Source organism: Panthera leo, chromosome A1, assembly GCF_018350215.1.
Source record: "Panthera leo isolate Ple1 chromosome A1, P.leo_Ple1_pat1.1, whole genome shotgun sequence".
NCBI classification, from domain to species: domain Eukaryota; kingdom Metazoa; phylum Chordata; class Mammalia; order Carnivora; family Felidae; genus Panthera; species Panthera leo.
Genome location: NC_056679.1, coordinates 60,183,410 through 60,202,480, shown reverse-complemented (window position 1 = coordinate 60,202,480; position 19,071 = coordinate 60,183,410). Strand labels below are relative to the sequence as shown.

Sequence of the window (19,071 nt, the reverse complement as noted above, 5' to 3'; positions counted from 1 at the left end):
TGACCTGAGTTGAAATCAAGAGTCAGATACTTAACCAACTGAGCCACCCCCTCATCCATAAAAATCATTTATTCTAAACTACTGAGCTGATAAGTGGACGACCCTAAAAGTAGGGCTCCAATCCAAGTAATGTTCTTGAGAAACATAATTAATACTGGTAGGGCCTGCATAAGTGATACAGGGAAACAAAGATAGTATAAAAAATTCACTATTAGCCAGCTAACACTGTGGGCAACTCGACTTAATATAATGAGAAAATTGATAAACAGTGTAAATGCCACACCAAGGGAGTATCACAGCCAGCAGACAAGGTAGCTGGAACAATTTTAGAGCAATACTAAGTCATTAGGTGAGGGATGCTCAGGTCGATTTTAATTCCTGGGCCAATCACATGTGGACAGTCTTGCTTTGCATTGATGAAAAAAGAAAAAGAAACTTCAGGTACACAAATGTAAATTCTGGCAGTAGGATTATAACAGAAGCAGACAGAAAGTTCCCAGGAATATGAGTTGGACACAAAGAACCTTTGCTACAGTGGCCCAACTGGAATTTTCTCTCTACCTCAGTAGTATAAAACCATATCTAGTATAGTCTATTTTATCTCTATATTTTAACAGAATCCCAACACAAACATAGCTCTAATAATTTTAGTACAGTTCATACGTCTTAACTAATTTTTTTGGCTCTTGGCAGCCATTGTGCCTCTGATATGACAAATTTGTTTTATTTATTAACATTCATTGCTAGATGACTGAGTGAATCAACATGCATAATAAATGGGCTCTGAACTCAAGGAGTATATATTGTAAAAGAAGTGTTAGTTGGTTCACAGATACACCATGCACGCCTAATTCACATAACTTGAGTAATTACGTATAGAGTTAGCAACCATAATGTTTTTTAGTTGAAGTTTTAAGTCAGAACTTAAAGCACTCAGTCTACATGTAATTATTGGACACCTTGTAAGCCATTTCTGGTTTAAGCACTAAGAGTAAAATTAAAAACTATGATGATAAGGCTCACATCTCATACAGTGAGAGAAAGAAAGAAGTACACACACACACACACACACACACACACACACACACAAAGATAATTTAATGGAGGGCTGAGTAATATGAAAAATACAGGTGTGCCCTGGTGGCCCAGTTGGTTAAGTATCCGATTCTTGATATCAGCTCAGGTCTTGATCTCAGGATCATGAGTTCAAGATCCAAGTGGGCTTCAGACCCAGCATGGAGCCTACTTAAACACACACACACACACACACACACACACACACACACACACACACAAAGATAATTTAATGGAGGGCTGAGTAATATGAAAAATACAGGTGTGCCCTGGTGGCCCAGTTGGTTAAGTATCCGATTCTTGATATCAGCTCAGGTCTTGATCTCAGGATCATGAGTTCAAGATCCAAGTGGGCTTCAGACCCAGCATGGAGCCTACTTAAACACACACACACACACACACACACACACACACACACACACAGATTAAATTGAGAATCATTGCATACCAATGGCTACTTTAGATCTGATGGTTAAGAAAAACCTACAAAGCCATTAATGGAAAGAATGATGAGAAGTAAGCAGCCTTGCAAGGCACTAGTGAAATCTAGAACTCAGGAAAATGATCAAGATAGAAATACAGAGTAATGCATGGCAATGTGAGAGAATGAAATATGGCCCTTTGTAGCAACGTGGATGGAACTGGAGAGTGTGATTCTAAGTGAAATAAGCCCTACAGAGAAAGACAGATACCATATGTTTTCACTCTTATGTGGAGACTGAGAAACTTAACAGAAACCCATGGGGGAGGGGAAGGAAAAAAAAAAAGAGGTTAGAGGGGGAGAGAGCCAAAGCATAAGAGACTCTTAAAAACTGAGAACAAACTGAGGGTTGATGGGGGGTGGGAGGAAGGGGAGGGGGGGTGATGGGTATTGAGGAGGGCACCTTTTGGGATGAGCACTGGGTATTGTATGGAAACCAATTTGACAATAAATTTCATATAAAAAAAAAAAGAAATACAGAGTAATGGAAACCTAAATTGAAGTCAGGAGAGAAGGGACTAATAAGAGAAAAATTAGTGAAAGCTTCCACGTATTCAGAAACTACTGTATGCCAGAACACTTACGTATATCATTTGTTAGTTCCTCAGTAGTTTTGGAAGGTGATGTGTCCATTCTTTATAAATATGAAAATGAAGATATAACCCTATAATGATAAAGTTGAGCAAAGATCACACACAACCAATGGTGACAAAATCTGAACCCAGATCTGTCAAAGTTGAAATTCCTTTACTTGTTCAGTGGTTTTTAAGGCTGGATGAACAGAGGAATCCTTTGAGAATACCATGACTTAACCCTGGAAGATACTGAATTAATCGCTCTGGGTCAGTTTAGGCATTGGCATTAACTCCCAGTTATTCTAATGTAAAGCAGAGTGGGGGTTCATTTCCAGCATCTCATTTCAAAGCAAGTAAAGGAGACTAGGGATTGGCATTCTGGTAGGCATGTTGTGCATGCCACTTCATTTAATTCTCAAGTAATTCTGCAAAGTATTATTAAGTGCACTTTAAAAAGGCCAAACATGGTTAGGCTTAGAAACTTTAAGCATATGCTAGGAAGTGGCAGAGCCTGGTTGCTGACAGTCTACTTAAGTAAAAGTCATATTCACAAGCCTGTTGGTATTCATCTTTATTAATAAACATTTGTGAATATTCTCATTTAGAGACAGACATCTAGAAGGACCCCATGGACTTTACAAAACACAGATATGGCCTGTCTTGGTCAAATTAGTGTGACCACCATATCCTACTTATTCTGCGAGAATTAAAGAATGCATCATGTATTATCACTCCATAATTTACAAGTCGATTTTAATTCATCAAGATAAGGGGTTTACTACATTGTATATTACCCAACAGATTTTAGCATCCTGCTTTACACATTCCAAACTACGTTAAATGCCTGCCTACTAAAGTTGACCCTCTGTTTCTCCTCTTAGAGCCTAAAAAAGAGATTTCCACTTCAGACAATGTTGAGCTAAGTTTTGGATGACTCTTCCACTGAGAAAGACTGGATAAATAGCTTGGGGGATGCAGGGCTGTTTCAAAATTTTAGAGTGCTAATAAAGGCACTCTAAAAAATGTCAACAGAGACTATAAAGCATGTGGGTTCTCTGCTTTTCTGTTAGGGTCACCTGCCAATTTTAGGATTAGCAGACTTTTTCTGTAAAGGATTAAATAGCAAATATTTAGGTTCTGTGGCCCTTCGGGTCTCTGTTATACTTTTCAACTCTGCTGATATTGTTTGTGAAAAAGCAATCATAGACACTATGTAAATGAATGGGTATGACTGTGTACCAATAAAATCTTATTTACAAAAACAAGCAGCATGTCAGATATTTCTTCTGTTTTAGGAGAAGAAAATTTAGTTTGCCAACTTCTGATCTAGGTGGAGGAAAGAGTTTCAGAAGCCAATAAAGGTTGGGAGGTCAGGGTTAGCTGGTAAGCACGTAAGAATTTCAGTTGAAACCTGAAAGTATGAACTGGAAATATCTGATCCTCAGAATATCTGAAAAACAGTTTAAAAATTTTACAGTCCTGAATAATATTGCTAAATTGCCAATGATGTTGTTGAAATACTATACCCTAACCTTCTGTATATAGTAATATAAATCCTCTCTGTAAGAAGATGTAAATACCCAGAGTTTTAAATTATGTATGTATTTTTTATATATGATATATTAAAAATCAATGGAAAAGGACCAGGTACACTGGAGACAAGTTTATTTGATCAAAAACAAGAGAATGTATCTGTAAGAAGGAGTTACTAGAAATAACTAAATGTAAAATGCTCAAGAAAGAAAAGACAAATTTGAGAATGTTAGTAGGTAATTAGAAAATTTACAGAAGGACAAACAGGGAATTTTATAATTGAAAAACAAAATTCCACAATTCTGTTTCACAGTAAATTATATCTTGCTGTATGTAGATAAAATAGAAAAGAATATAACTCAGAAGTAATTAGATAGAATATTGTACAAAGATGAAAAAGTTTAAGAATATGGAAAAGAGGGTTAGGGGTCTACAGACTAATATGAGACTATCTGACATTTATGTCATAGGAGTCTCAGAAGGGGAAAAGAAAGAAAATAGGGACATATAAAAATATATTTGACAAAATAAGGATTAAGTTTTTCACAAAATTGATGAAAGAATGCTAGAGATTTAAGAATCTCAGCAAATCTTAAGAAGCAAAAATATAAGAAAAAGCACACTAAGGCACAAAATAATTAAAACTGCCAAAACCAAATACAAAGGGACATTTTTAAAGTAGTGGGCTAGTGAGGGTGGGGTGGGGATAGATAGCATTTACTTTCAAAGGGGCAGCATATAAAACAGCAGCTGACATCCCAAAAGAAATATTGAATGCCAGAAGACAAAAGAATTGTGTTTTCAAAGTGCTGAAAAAACTATCTGCCAGCTTAAAATCCTATAAACGGGAAATAACCATTGAAAAGTGAGATAAAGATATTTTAAGGAAACACAAATTATCTCCAGTTTGTTATCCTAGATCTGCACCCAAAATAATACTAACGAGTGATCCTCAGGAAGAAGACAAAGAATTCCATTGTGAAAATTCACTAATGCAGGATAATTTAGAGAACATTTACTTACAATATCAGAATATATCTTTTTTCTCCCAATAATTATGGAACAATTACAATACAACTGATCAAACATAAAGTAAGTGTCAACATATTTCAAAAAATCAAAATCATACATTGTATTTCTCTGATGTAAAATAAGCTGAAGTTACATTTACAAAAACATCACTGGAAAGTCAAAATTTTTGGAAATTTAGAAATGCATTTCTAAATAACCTTTGGATAGAAGAAATAATAAGCAAAATTAGGAAATATTGAAGTGATTAATAATGAAAATACTGCATATGGAAATTGGCAAAATACAGGTAGCCTGTGCCTAGAAAAAAAGCATAACTTTTTGTTTTTAATGTTTATTTATTTTTGAGACAGAGAGACAGAGCATGAGCTGAGGAGGGGAGGAGAGAGAGAGAGACACAGAATCTGAAGCAGGCTCCAGGCTCAGAGCCTGATGCAAGGCTCGAACTCACAAACAATGAGATCACGACCTGAGCTGAAGTCAGATGCCTAACCGACTGAGCCACCCAAAGCTTAACTTTCAATACAATTAAAAATAATAAAGGCAAAGAAAATCAATCCTCTAAGTGTTCATCATAAAAACTTAAAAAAAGAAGAGATTTTGTATAAAATATAGGATAATGTAAATAAAAACAGAAGAAATGTATGAAAAGGAAACAAATAACAAGAATGACCTAGCCCAAAAGTTGGTTCTCTTAGTAGTATAATACCAGTGGATTAACCTGGGATTGATAAAGTAAAAACACTCTAATGTAGTATTAGGAAAGGAAGAACTTCACCATGGAACTCATAGATATTTTAAAAAATGATCTTAAATATCATGCAGTAAATTAGAAGTTTAGATGCTTTATGTATATGATCACAAATTTGAATCAAGAATGAACAGAAAATTGAAAAGTTTCATAAATGTTAAAGAATAAAGCATATTTAAAATTTCCTGCAAAGAAAATTCCAAGCTCAGCCCCAAACTTACTGGTGAGTACTACCAAATAGTAAAGGAAGAAGTAACATCTATCCTTGAGAAAAATTTTTAGAGGTTTTAGAGAGAGCAGTAAAAGAAGAAACATTTTGCAATGTATATTACAAGGCCAGAAAAAATTTGTAACCCAAATCTGGCAAGGACATTATAGGAAAGAAAAACAAAGATAAATGCTTCTTATGAACATAGATACAAAAGTATGAAGCAATACAACAAATTCAATAAACCTGAGTTCACTGAACTGAACCTTCCTACAGAACAGGAATTTGCTTCATAAGGAATTTTTATTCATCTATTATAATGTCATTTTAACATTCGAAAAACATCACCATGATATACTATATTAAAAGAATAAATAAAAATCATTCATTCAATTCAATAGATGTAGGAATAGCATTTGATAAAATGAAATATGCTTATTAAAAAAAGGAATATTTGTATAAAATTTCTTAGTAATCTTAGCAGAATAGCAGAATAGGAATCTTAGTGAACTTCCTTAATCTGAAAAACATTTAACAAAAACCATATCTGATGTGATACTTAATCATGATATATAGTTGGTGCTAAATAATATCCTCCTTGCTTCCCCTAACACTTATAATAAATGAATCTCTGTATGTTGGACATGCATTACTTAACTTAATCATGTCAGCAACCGCGGTAGCCAGTTTCTGAAGTTTTAGCAGCAAATACAGTATAATTATACCATTAAACTAATAAAAGATTTAGAATGTTTACCTTCTCATTTCTCTTCCCTTAGACTATTTTAACACCTAACCCACTGAAAAATTAAGAATTAAGAGTAGCCAATGTAAACAGCGAGAAAAACAAAGACAGCAATGAACCCTACCTTTTATTAGATTGCAAGCCATTTGGAGCAGCTCATATTTCAGTTTGCCAATGGAGTGGGTCTTTACCAGAATGATTGTTAGCGTACTCTTTGGTCAAATTTTCTGAAAATGCTCGTTTTTCTGATGAATAGTAAACATTCCAAGGAAATCACAGAGCCATTTTCAGCTAAAACCATTCAGCTCTGGAGGTTTGGCTGGACAAAGCTTCCAGAAGAGTTTGCTATAGCTCTTATCTTTATTTGCTTTGACTCTAAATTAATCTCTGTCATTGTATAGTTTGCTTGATTTACAGTCATTATGAAAGGTTGAAATAAGGCAAATGTTTGCTTGAGGGACATTATTGCTTCAATTTGAAAGGAATTCACTCCTAACAACTCTGCTTCATGGCATAGAAACAGTCTAATCACATAAATTCAAGTAGAAGAGCTTTAAAATATGGCCATTTCTGCTCCCTGGCCTTAAGTAAATGTTTTGAGTAATGTCTTTGCCTTATTTGTTTTGTATTCCTTTCTGCTTTAAGGTGCTTTGGGCAGCTTTAGCTGATGGTTGCTTATTTCAAAATAGGTTTCTCTGAGTTTCTTTTATTATTATGCTATTTTTCTGAAACAAATATAGCCTTCTATTTTATTTGAATATCATTATCAACATTCTTTTTGTTGCAATAGAAAGTTACTGAGGAATATATCATCGTATTTAAAAGATGTTAAAATCACATCCGTAAGTTCCTGGTACAGAATGTTTTGTCATGATTAACAAACAAGCAAATTGATCAATCAATTCATTCATTTTGAGACCAGTTCTTTCCAGTATAGAAAAAATAACCATCTGTTCCACATATCCCTCTATTTTGCCCTTGATAGCAATTGGTAAAACCAGAAGCATAGACAACTCTTAGGTATCCCTTTTTCTGTGTTGTTATTTTTATTTTTTTTAATTTTTATTCATTTATCTAGAGAGAGACAGAGAGAGAGAGAGAGAGAGAGAGAGAGAGAGAGAGAGAATCCCAAGCAAGCTCCATGCTGTCAGCACAGAGCCTGACACAGGGCTCAAACTCACGAATGTGAGATCATGACCTGAGCTGAAATCAAGAGTCAGACACTTAACCAACTGAGCCACCCAGGCTCACCAAGTATTTTAAAATTTTTCATTCTCTTTTATTATTTTTCCACATTTTGTTTAACCCATCTCCACTGCAATGTTCTTTTCCATTCCTTGCATTCAGCAGGTAGTGGAAGCAGAAAGAAATGAAGCTTGGAGTTAGTAATTTGAGACTTTACTGCATCTTCCATTAGCCACAATTCACTGAACAAATTGGCCTCTCTGGTAGACTACTTAAGTAAATAAATAAAGGTTTCCTTGGCTTGCTTGCGGGATCTCTACTTTTCCAGCATTTATGATACATTGTATTAACTAATTTTCCTAACCGCATGTATTTTAATTTGTAAAGATTATTCTAGGATCTCCAGATATCCAGTACAAGTTAAGAATGGAGTTCTTGCAGATAATTTAACAGAGAAGATAAGTGAAATTTATGATTTATGAGGGAAATAACTACATGAATATTTTGCATGGGTAGCAGGAAAATGTATATTCCAGTGGAATGAAATTGCATTTGTTAACCTAGCTTCAGGGCCATTGTGGTACTGCCCCAACTTTATTTCTGTGTGAGTTCCTTTCTGCCATTACAGCAGCCAGCCCCAAAAGAGAGTTTGCTTTCTCAGGTCCCCAACCTGGAACTGTCCTCTGTGTCTTTATAACCTTCAAGGTAATACGATTTGCAAATTCATCACACCAATTCCTCTTGGGGGGGAGTTAGTAGAAGCCTTCAGTGCTGTATGTGGGTGTCTTCAATAACTTCATATTTTTGAGTGTTTATTCTTAGGATGTCTATATCCTTTGAAACCAACACCTGCAGTTGCCATACACTTCAGAGGACTAACTTTAGGCTATTAGACTCACTTTGCTGGAAAAGCAGTGACTGAGAGTTTATGCCCACACCCACCCTCTCCTGTGCCCCGTTCAGCTAACCTAGTATTCACTCCTCCACAGGTGTTGATCAGGAACAAGAACACTCCCTCTAAAATGTCCTGAATAGAATCTCAATCTCTGAGTGTGATACCTGGAGAATTCTGCCTATTATGATTTGCAAACAGGATGCAACCTGTGGAGAAGGGTATGAGTCAAAAACTCTCAGTAAAAGCCCAATTGAATTGCCACCATCTGAGATGGGGCGAATGGTGGGTGTAGCAACTTGGAGCAAAAGGCCAGAAGTGAAATTTTGGACATAGTATGTTTTGAGATACCTATCTATTAAACACTCATGTGGAAGGACCAAGTAGGCAAATGGTTCTATAAGTCTGGATTCAAAAGAGATTAGGATGAATAAATAAATTTTGCATCAGTAGATTGATGTTTTTAAAGTTATTATTATTTTTGGCATTGGAGAGAATATTATTCACATGATCTTACATTAAAGAAAGATGGGATCTGTACTGGCTTTTAGAATTTATTGAAAACCTCTTTATCAAATATAAAATATCTTTAAAATAAATATAAAATAAAATATATTTAATATTCTTTTAAAGTTTTGTGTGTGGTTGAAACTTGTGGAGTTCTACATATACTGTAAATTTATCAATGATATTATTTGTTAAATGCACAAATGCATATAAATGCATGTATATGTAGATAGAGCTTACACCTATATATGTCTAATTAATAAATTATTATACATAGCATATATATGAATTAATTGTAATTAGTAATGTTATTTTATCTTTAGTGACACTGCTTACTTTACTTCAATTTGACCTATTCGTTTTTGAGAGATTTTTTAAAGGCCCTTGTGGATTTTCCTCGTTCTCTTCATACCTTTCTCAACTGTAGCTTTATATATTTGCAAACATATTGTTAGAGGCATATGTTTTATGATAATTAGAAGTTTTTGCTTTTTATTTCTTTTACTAATGCATGTATTTTCTTTTGTTTCTTATGATATTGTTTGCTTAAATTCTATTTTGTCAACAGTAGCACACATTTGACTTTTTTTTTTTTTTTTTTTTTTTTTTTTTTTTTTTTTAATGTTTATTTATTTTTGAGACAGAGAGAGACAGCATGAACGAGGGAGGGGCAGAGAGAGAGGGAGACACAGAATCGGAAGCAAGCTCCAGGCTCTGAGCCATCAGCCCAGAGCCCGACGCGGGGCTCGAACTCGCGGACCGGACCGCAAGATCGTGACCTGAGCTGAAGTCGGACGCTTAACCGACTGAGCCACCCAGGCGCCCCCACATTTGACTTTTAATTGGTATTTGTCTGATATGTTTTTTCCCACTAATTATGTTTGAAATATCTATGCCTCTTTAAGTGTTTCTCCTGGAAATACTAGATGCCTGAGTCCCGTGGTTGTTTTTTTTTTTAATTTTAAAAGATCAGAATTTAATAGTTTAGCTTAGGCAATGTCTATGTATTTAATTATTGCTAATATTTAAGACTGATTTCCCTCATTGCTCTTCTTATTTTCTGCTTACAGTATTTTTTCTTCTTTTCTCATATCCAATATTAAGATTTTTAGAAGTTCTATGTAACCTATGTTCTTTCTTATAGCAGTTAACTTAAGATGTGTATTCATGTTTATCTTAATTAAAAAAATAATAGCTGTATCTTTCTATAACAAAACTTCTTGTATGTCATGCTTACATATCCTTTTGCTCTCCCTTTTTCTTCCATCATCTGTCCTTCATCATGTTAATGTTTAAGATTTTAATTCTAGTACATTCTCCTCCTCCTCCTCCTCTTCTTCCACCTCTCTATTCTTCTTTACTAGGATTTCTTCAATAGACAATAATCATATCTACTGCAACACTATTCTGGGCCTAGTTCTCTTCTCATTGAGTATCTTTTCCAAGAGTGTTTGACTATGGATCTTTATGTGATAGATCCTTTGGGAGCATGGATATCTGAGAATATTTTTTTTTTACATCCACACCTTTGATTGACAATTTGATTGGATATAAAATTCTAGGTTCAAAGTCCTTTTTCTTCAAAACTCTCTTAACCATTATTACATTTTCTTCTTACATTCAATATTGAAGTCTGTTATCAATCTGCTTCTTATTTCTTTATAAATGATAGGCCTTTACAATTTGCTTTTGCACTCTACATTCTTTAGGATTTGATATTTTTACATTTCAATAATATGTACTTAGGTATGGATTTTTTTCTTTTCTTCTTTTTGTCATAGAATTCAAAATTATAGTTTTAAATTTTAGGTCTTTCATCTTTAATTTGGGAAAATATTTTTACTGTGTTTTTGAATATTTTTTACTTTTTATTTGTATTATTTTACCATCTCCAATGTCAATTACTTTGTTTTTTGTCCTTCATTATCTATCTGTGATATCTCTTAGTATTTTTTTTCATTTTTAATTTTAAAATAAAAGAATATTTTTGTCTTTTCCTATTGCATTTCCTCAATCTTAACTTTCAGCTCAGCAATTGATCTTCAGCTGTCATCATTTTTTTATCTATTGAGAATTTATTTCAAATCCTACACTGATCAATAATTATAATTTGTTTTTTAATATATATTTTTATTTCATAGTAATAAATTACTTTGTTATCTAACTATCTATATACATTTTAAATGCTTATATGTAAAACCCTTATCCATTAATTTTAAGAATTCAACTTCAGGTGGTAATAAGGTGATAAATTTATGTTTATTTATCATGTTTTTCATTTCTCAGATGGCTGTTTATATAATCATGTTTCTCTGAAAGTATTTACTACTCAATCTGGTCATCTTTCCTGGAAATGAGCTAAAAGCCAGATATGTGGCCAGAACAATAGGGAAGGGAGCCAAAGAACCATGGCAGTCTCTGACACTACTCAAGTTCTGGGTCAAATGTGAGATTTTCCCCCCACTTAACTCTTAGCAAAAGCAGCATTGCAAAAGCACTGTTTCCTCAGCTTTTAGGACTTGAAGGAGGAAAAATTGAGGAACCAATGCTCAAGGGCAATTCAAATGGTTCATAAGCATCCATTTTCATAGATTCCTTAACTCAATGGACATTTACACTGTATTGGGTTCTCCCCTCCCCTGTATCAGAATCTGTGCAGAAAAATTCTGTGTGAAGCACCAACATAAGAGAATGAAAAAAGGTAAACTTAAATTATTTCTTTAATCTTACCATTCTTGTGACGCTGTTATCTCCATTCCCATCCATAACTCTAGTTCAAGATAGCATTAAGTCTACCCAAGTGTTCCTAAAAATATTATTTTTGTGTGTTCATTTCTGGCTTATTCCTGAAATACATGTTGTCCTCCTCTAAAGTGTCTCTGTGGTTGGTTTTAGGGAAAGTAGTATGATGTTATTTGGCCCCCAGGATAGGAATCAGAGCACTTTATTTTTTACTACATCTCTTAATTTCTATCCATCTTTAACATTTTATTATCTTCTCCTTCTTAATACAACTCCAAATGGTTTTGCTATGAACTCTTATATATAACATTGCTTTTGCAGTTCTAATTTTTAAAATATCTTAAACATGTTTTCAAAGTAGAGGTCAGATTTAAATATTCTGAATATTGTAAAGTTTCCGGTAACAATAAACATTATTTTTGTTCAGTTACCCAAACAATATCCTTTCGTGCCCTTTAAGGTGCTCAGCATTATGAATAATTGATGTACATTACAAAATAGAAATAGAAGATACTCCTTTCCCTTGAGAAATGCATGATAAAATTAAGAAGTAAAAAAGTATTATGTAAGTGAATTAGAGTATTATATAACACATAATGGTATTAACAGTAATAGTTTTCCTATAAAATATTGCAATTCATCTATACACATGACTCTTATTTCCTACAGAATTAGAGTTCCCACATGTAACAAATTATGCAATTTACTTTATAATATAAATTTCTAGTTAATAAATAAATGTTCAGTGAATGAGATTTCAGGATTTTAGATAAGAAAATATCAATGGGGGCTGCAGTAATGAAAGTAGATCATACAAATGTCAATTTCTGGGATTGGTCTTGAAGAATCATGAAGGTTTGCTCAGGCAACGGGAGTGACAAAGGTTAATATATAATAAGTAATATTTACATGATGAATACATGAGTATTAATAGGGAGAGGACAATGGCAAGAGAAATCAAGTGCAATTTTGATGGCGTCATTGGAACTGAGGTTTAATAGAGAAGATCAGGTCATGCAATAGAGACTTAAGGAAGTCTCTAACATTATTCTGTGATGTTTCTCAGACACTGTACTAGATGATTTCTTCTCAGTTCAGTCTTCCAAATTAGGCCTATCAACTTCATCTTTCAGATGAAGGAACTGAAGCTCAGGAAAAAAAGAGACAAACTCAAAATTACACAGAGTAAATGTGAACTTCCTTTATTAGGTGGAGAAATTGTGAATCAGAGAATCAGGATCTTAATACCACACAAGAAAAGTATGTTGAGTAGGATCGTGGTTCCATGAATGACCCTATTCCTCTGTTGATTGGGAAACTGGAGAACTTTGGACTGAGTATAATAGCATATAAGGGTTAATTTCTTATTACTGAAAACAATGGGAGCATGATGAAAATAATGGCTGCAAAGAGTTAGTAAAATAATAACATTTAAGAGAGTAAATGTACTTACTACTATGTTAGGGCCTGACTAAACATGCTGTGTGCACTGTCAAACAATGAGTGAGGCATTAGTATCCCAGTCTTACAGATAAAGTCAAGTTTTGGTGGAGATTGTGAAAATTGGTCAAAGCCACGTCTCCGGTAAACAGTGGAAAGTGCAGGTTCATCTTAATCTGCAAGTTTTGACACTGAAAATTAAAAAAAAAAAAAGAGGAAACCTACTGTAACACTAATGAAAGTACAATGAAGTGTGAGTTTCTCTGAAGATTCTGAAGGACTTTGAGTCGCAATTTAGGACATTAATGAGACAGATGAGTCACTTGGAACTAAAACTATTCTGAACCTAATCTAGTCTTCCTTTAATGATTCAGAAAGCATTTCGGGAGTTTCATTATCAACACAAATTATCATTATACTAGTGTTTCAAAAATGTGGGGTGGTAAGAATATTCAACAACATCACATAACATGGGGATGATCCAGTTCATGAATAGCTAATTTTATTAGATATGTGGTTATATCAATCTCAAAATATCCTTATAGAAAGAATAAAAATTCTCATCTGATTTTAAAAGAGAGTGAAAATTGATTAAGAGTCTTGTCCAAGTTGCCATGAAAAGTTATAGAACCAAAAGTAAAATCCACTAAGAGCAGAAAAGAAACTGATTTCAGTTTTATTCTTTAATAATCAAAACACAGTGACCACAGTAGAGTTTCCTCAAAGGTGGTTATCTAATTCAAACACAAAGGTTTTCTTTTAAGAAAAAATTTTTAGCGTTTATTCATTTTTGAGAGCCAGAGCCAGAGCATAAGTGGTGGATGGGCAGAGAGAGAGGGAGACCCAGAATCTGAAACAGGCTCAATCAAGGCTCTGAGCTGTCAGCACAGAGCCCAACGAGGGGCTCAAACTGTTGAATGGCAAGATCATGAGCTGAGCTGAAGTTGGAGGCTTAACCAACTGAGCCACCCAGACGCCCCAAAGATTTCTTTTCTGCGGGGAGATCTCTTATGGGTAGATTAACTTCAAATTTACATCTGATTAAAATATTCAAAACATAATTGAATACAATATTCAGATTTACCAAGAAATCTAAGTCAGAATTCCACTAAGAATTCTTGTGACCACTTAGTATCACATATTTGTACACATATAAATAATTCTCCACACATTTTGAAACAGGCACCTTGAAATCAGTGCACTATTGGTATTGTCCTGCAATTATTTTAGTTTGAGTTAAGATTCTTGCAAACAACTGTTAATTTTTCTCTATCATTATCTTCTGAATGTCTCTGAGATTTTGTTTAACATCCAGTGAATGAGAGTTTTATCTGCATCAATAAAACTCAGGCTACATGGTTTTTCCATATTTCTGCTATTTCAACATGAATTATTTATATCTCCATTACTAAAGTAGATATATTAATAATCTTGGGAAAAATCCCAAAACATTCTGCTTCACTGTATTTGAAATGTTTGTAAATTTGTGCTACTGAAATAATTCACAAAAGTAGTAAAATTACTGGGTTATTTTTAGTGTCTAGAACACATTTTTTAAAAAAAATTTTAATGTTTATTTATTTTTGAGAGAAAGAGAGACAGACAGACAGAGCGTGAGTGGGGGAGGGGCAGAGAAAGATGGAGACCCAGAATCCAAAGCAGGCTCCAGGCTCTGAGCTGTCAGCATAGAGCCTGTTTTGGGGCTCAGACTCACAAACCATGAGATCATGACCTTAGTCCAAGTGGGTCACTTAACCTACTGAGCCACCCAGAACACATTTTTTAAAATAGATCCAGCACACACACTTTTAAAATTTGTTTTAAAGTCTATTTATTCTGAGAGAGAGAGAGAGCAGGAGAGTGAAAGAGAAGGAGAGAGAGAATCCCAAGCAGGCTTCACACTGTCATCGCCTAGCCTGATGCTGGGCTGGAACCCAGCAACCTCAAGATCATGACCTGAGCCTAAATCAAGAGTTGGACACTTAAGTGACTGAGCCACCCAGGTGCCCCAAGTGACTAGAACATATTAATTTTAAGAATCTCTTATTAAAATTTTTCCTCTTCTGGCAATATATTGTACAGAAAATACGGGAACCCTGGAACATCAAGTACCTCAAAAATGTTGAATAAAGCACATCGAACAAATTTAAACTTATAGCTGCGTTCCCAATAAGGTACAAGATTCCCCTTGTGACACAAATGAAGAGAAAACCAAAATCAGACTGGTGCTTGGCCCAGACAGCTGGGTGGTTGGGAATAAGGCAGAAAGGAGTCACTGTGGTTGAGAGCTGGAGTTCCTTGTCCGTGTCGGGCTGGCATGGGAGAAAAGGCTAACAACCCAAACAAAACAGGGCTGCAAACTGCCAAATTCGTGGCTCAAGAGAGTGTTACAATTTTAGTGAAAGGTTATACCAGAAAAAAATCTAGAGAGCAACAAAAGAAATTAAAATAAATTTCTCTATCTTCATCTGGATTCTGGATGAAATTTAAAAAAATATATACTTTATGTTCTCTTTTCACAGAACTGCTCTAAGAGTTAGAACTGAACCTTTCTTCCTGGATTCCCCAAACTCATACAATAACCCCAGGTAATGCCTTGGGAAGAATGGGATTCAAAAGATTTACATTTTAAAAGTATTTGCAAGATTGCTATAAAAATAATTAACATATTAAGGTAATACCAAATAAGGTGAATTTCACATGCTTAGAAGCATCTGCATTGTACGGATTTCAACTGCCTCCAAATTAAGCTATAAATATTATGCAGTAAATTGTAATCTAAATAGATTTCTTAGTGGATTTTGATTAATTGGTTTTCAAATAAAAGTGAAAGAACAAATGATTAAAGATTAGAAAAACTTTTTGAAGACAGGAACAAGGTGAGAGGATCTGTTCTATGATATATTAATTCTAATAATCAAATCAGAAGAATTAAGGCAAGGTCTTGGCTGTGGAGCCAGTGGAGATAAATGTGTTAATAAAATAGAGCAGAAAGTACAGAAATAGATTCATGTTTATGTGGAAATTTGATATATTACCATGATGTCTGCAAATTTGTGAAGAAAGTAGTGATTCCTCAATACACTACAGTGAGAAGTCACCTGGTTATGAATAGGAGGGGGCAAAATAGATTCCTAAAATATACCAAACACAAATATAGTTTTCTCATACATTACAGAACCAAGTGTAGAGCGTAATATATGCAATTATCTATGTGGCATTGATATAAGAAATGATTTCTCATATAAGACAAAAAGTAAATAAGGAAATAGTGCTATAATTTACATTTATATTATTTTTTCTGTGTATCCAAATATATCATACACAAGTTGAAATGTGAACCACGGATTGGAAGATGTGTGCAGCACATAAAGCTCAGAAAGATTAATAACCAGAATATATAATGAAGTTTAAAACTAATGATTTTAAAAATCCACTTTTTAAAAATGGTGAAAGATGCAATTTAGACCAACAGAAATCTGAAATGTCAATAAAGATAGAAAAAAGTACTCAAGCTGAATAGAAATGGGAAAAATTAAAGCCACAATGGGGATTCATTCTCAAGCACATCACATTGGCAAATTTTTAAAAGTCTGATAATATAGAGTTTTGGTCATGATGTGACCAAAAGAATTCTCAATTTTGTCATTAAAAGTGGAAGCTGGTCCGGCTACTTGTTGGAGCTGTTTTGCAATCTGATATGTTAGCAAAAGTACATTTTTACCATCTTGGAAGCAAATGTGGAGGGCCCTAGAGGCTGGTTCATTTCCCCTTTTTGTTGCAAAGAGAACAAGTTCAAATGGAACTGGTTAGCCTACCCAGAGACAGGAAGGCCTCCTCTGTGTAACACCAGTGTTCCTGGAAGGTGAGGTTCTTTGTCTAGATGATGACCTTGGTCCTCTGCGTGTTTGCCCTGTAGTATAGTTCCTGTACCTGGGGATCCCTTGAAATATCCTCGTTACTCAGTTAAATTAACTGTTTGCTCCCCTCATTAGGCTAATCTGATGACCTCACTGATGTGGCAGAAACTGAATCTTGGTAGGGTATATCTCCTAACAACTGGCCCACTTATTTCTCAACAGGACATCTAAAGAACTTGGCATTTCCTGCTCACCAGGTATAATTAACATGATACTATCAATATATTAGACCAGCATAAACTTTTCTGGAATGTCTGGACAATTAAGGCTTTTTTGTACTATTTGTGGTTGAGAACAGAAGAATTAACATAGCCTTTAGGCAAGAAAATTAGTAAGTACTGCTGCCTTGATGAGGAATAAAAAGAATACAATCACCATATCGATAGCCACATACCAGGTTCCAAAGTCTGTATTAACCTCTTCTAGAAAACATACTGCATTCTATATAGCAGGTATGCTTGAGGTTACCACTAGGTTAAAGTTACAATAATTTATAATCATCTGCCATTATCCATCTGGTTTTTGTAGGACTCATACATCAGCAACCCTATAATTTTTAGGTCTTTTGAATGTCTTAACTCTTTACCATTCCACTTTGGCCATGGCTATTGCTTCTAATTAACTTGACCAGGGAAAGCCATTTCAAGATGACTTCCAGTTGGCCTTTCTTATCATGATAGTTTTCATTCCATATAGTAAGAAATCAAAATGATTTCTGTGAGTTGGTATGTTTCCTGGGTACACAGTTAAGGAAAGGAGTAATGACTACATAATGAGATCAGACTCAGTCATCCCACCATGAGATGAATGTGAGCTAGAATAGCACTTTTCATTTTGTGTCCATGTGACCGCATTCTGAAGGTGGACTATGATGACATTTGGGACCCCTAGTATCAGTACCAGGTAAGATCTTCTAACCAACATTTCTTAAATATCTATGTCTTACTTTTTTCCTGATGCATAATTACTTTGGTAAAATACCAAAGTCCTATTGAGGAAGCTTGAGAAAGCAGCTACTGTAAAAACTTATGTTGGCATTGCAGAGTCTTTCCCGAAGAGGGTCTGGTTTCCATTTAATTGGTGGTCTGGGAATAATCCTCAAAACTGGGAAAGGAATCATGAGTTCCTTTTATGGCCACCAACAGCATCCTCCATCTAACTGGCATCTATATTTCAAGGAATACTTCATTGGCTGCCTTTCTTGCCCATAGGAAATCAATAGTCTATTAGTTACTCTGATAGATTCTTATAGGTCAGGACTTTGGTAGCCATTTCAGGCTTGTTGCACACACTGGAATTACACCCAACTTGTCTTTGGCAAGGTGAAGTACAATCACCCGACCTCATCTTTAACAGAATCTTATTTACATTCATGTTAATAAGCAGTTTCATGACTTTATCTCCTATTATCCAATCTGGGCTCTAGTGGACAGCTACCACTGCCTTTTTGGCAATTCTAGTGTACCTCGCATTATCACATTCCTCATCACTTTAGTGAAGACGGTGTCTCCTAGGCCTTCTGAGGCAATATAACCAATAAAGGAGTTTTCTGGTCTTACATAATAAATCTTATGTTTGTCCATATTAATCACGTCCATATCTCTGAGTCTTCTGATCACTTCCCCAATTCTTTGCCAAGGATGTGCCAGCATATCCACCCAGTTTACTATAAGCCATTATCATCCCCAGGATTCAAAGTTTCATTCCTAGCATCCTTACCCAAGAATTAAATCCTGACTCATAAATCCTTCCATATAAATTCACTCTCTCCTACGCTGCCCTTTATTTGCACACATCTCCCTTCAACATGTTTAAGAAGCAACTCACTGACATGCCCTCCTGGTCCATTCTGGTAAATATTAGCAAAGTTTCATAAGCCTTTTGGTGAATAACCCATTTCCTTTCAGTTCATCTTTTGGGTCATATTGAGTTGTGAGCTTAGTTAGCAGTCTAGAAGAAATGAGAGTAGGTGACAGGAAAATCTTGAAA

The 19,071-nt window shown here is 34.7% G+C and overlaps 1 long non-coding RNA gene across 1 annotated transcript in view; it reads left to right on the top strand.

The window, feature by feature from the left end:
* LOC122199390 overlaps positions 1-17,322 on the top strand; it is a 122,082-nt gene extending 104,760 nt beyond the window's left edge. The window contains exons 4-5 of the long non-coding RNA XR_006193496.1: positions 15,685-15,750; positions 17,245-17,322. This is a non-coding gene — a long non-coding RNA (uncharacterized LOC122199390). The remainder of the gene's footprint in view (positions 1-15,684; positions 15,751-17,244) is intronic.
* Positions 17,323-19,071: the final 1,749 nt, after the last annotated feature.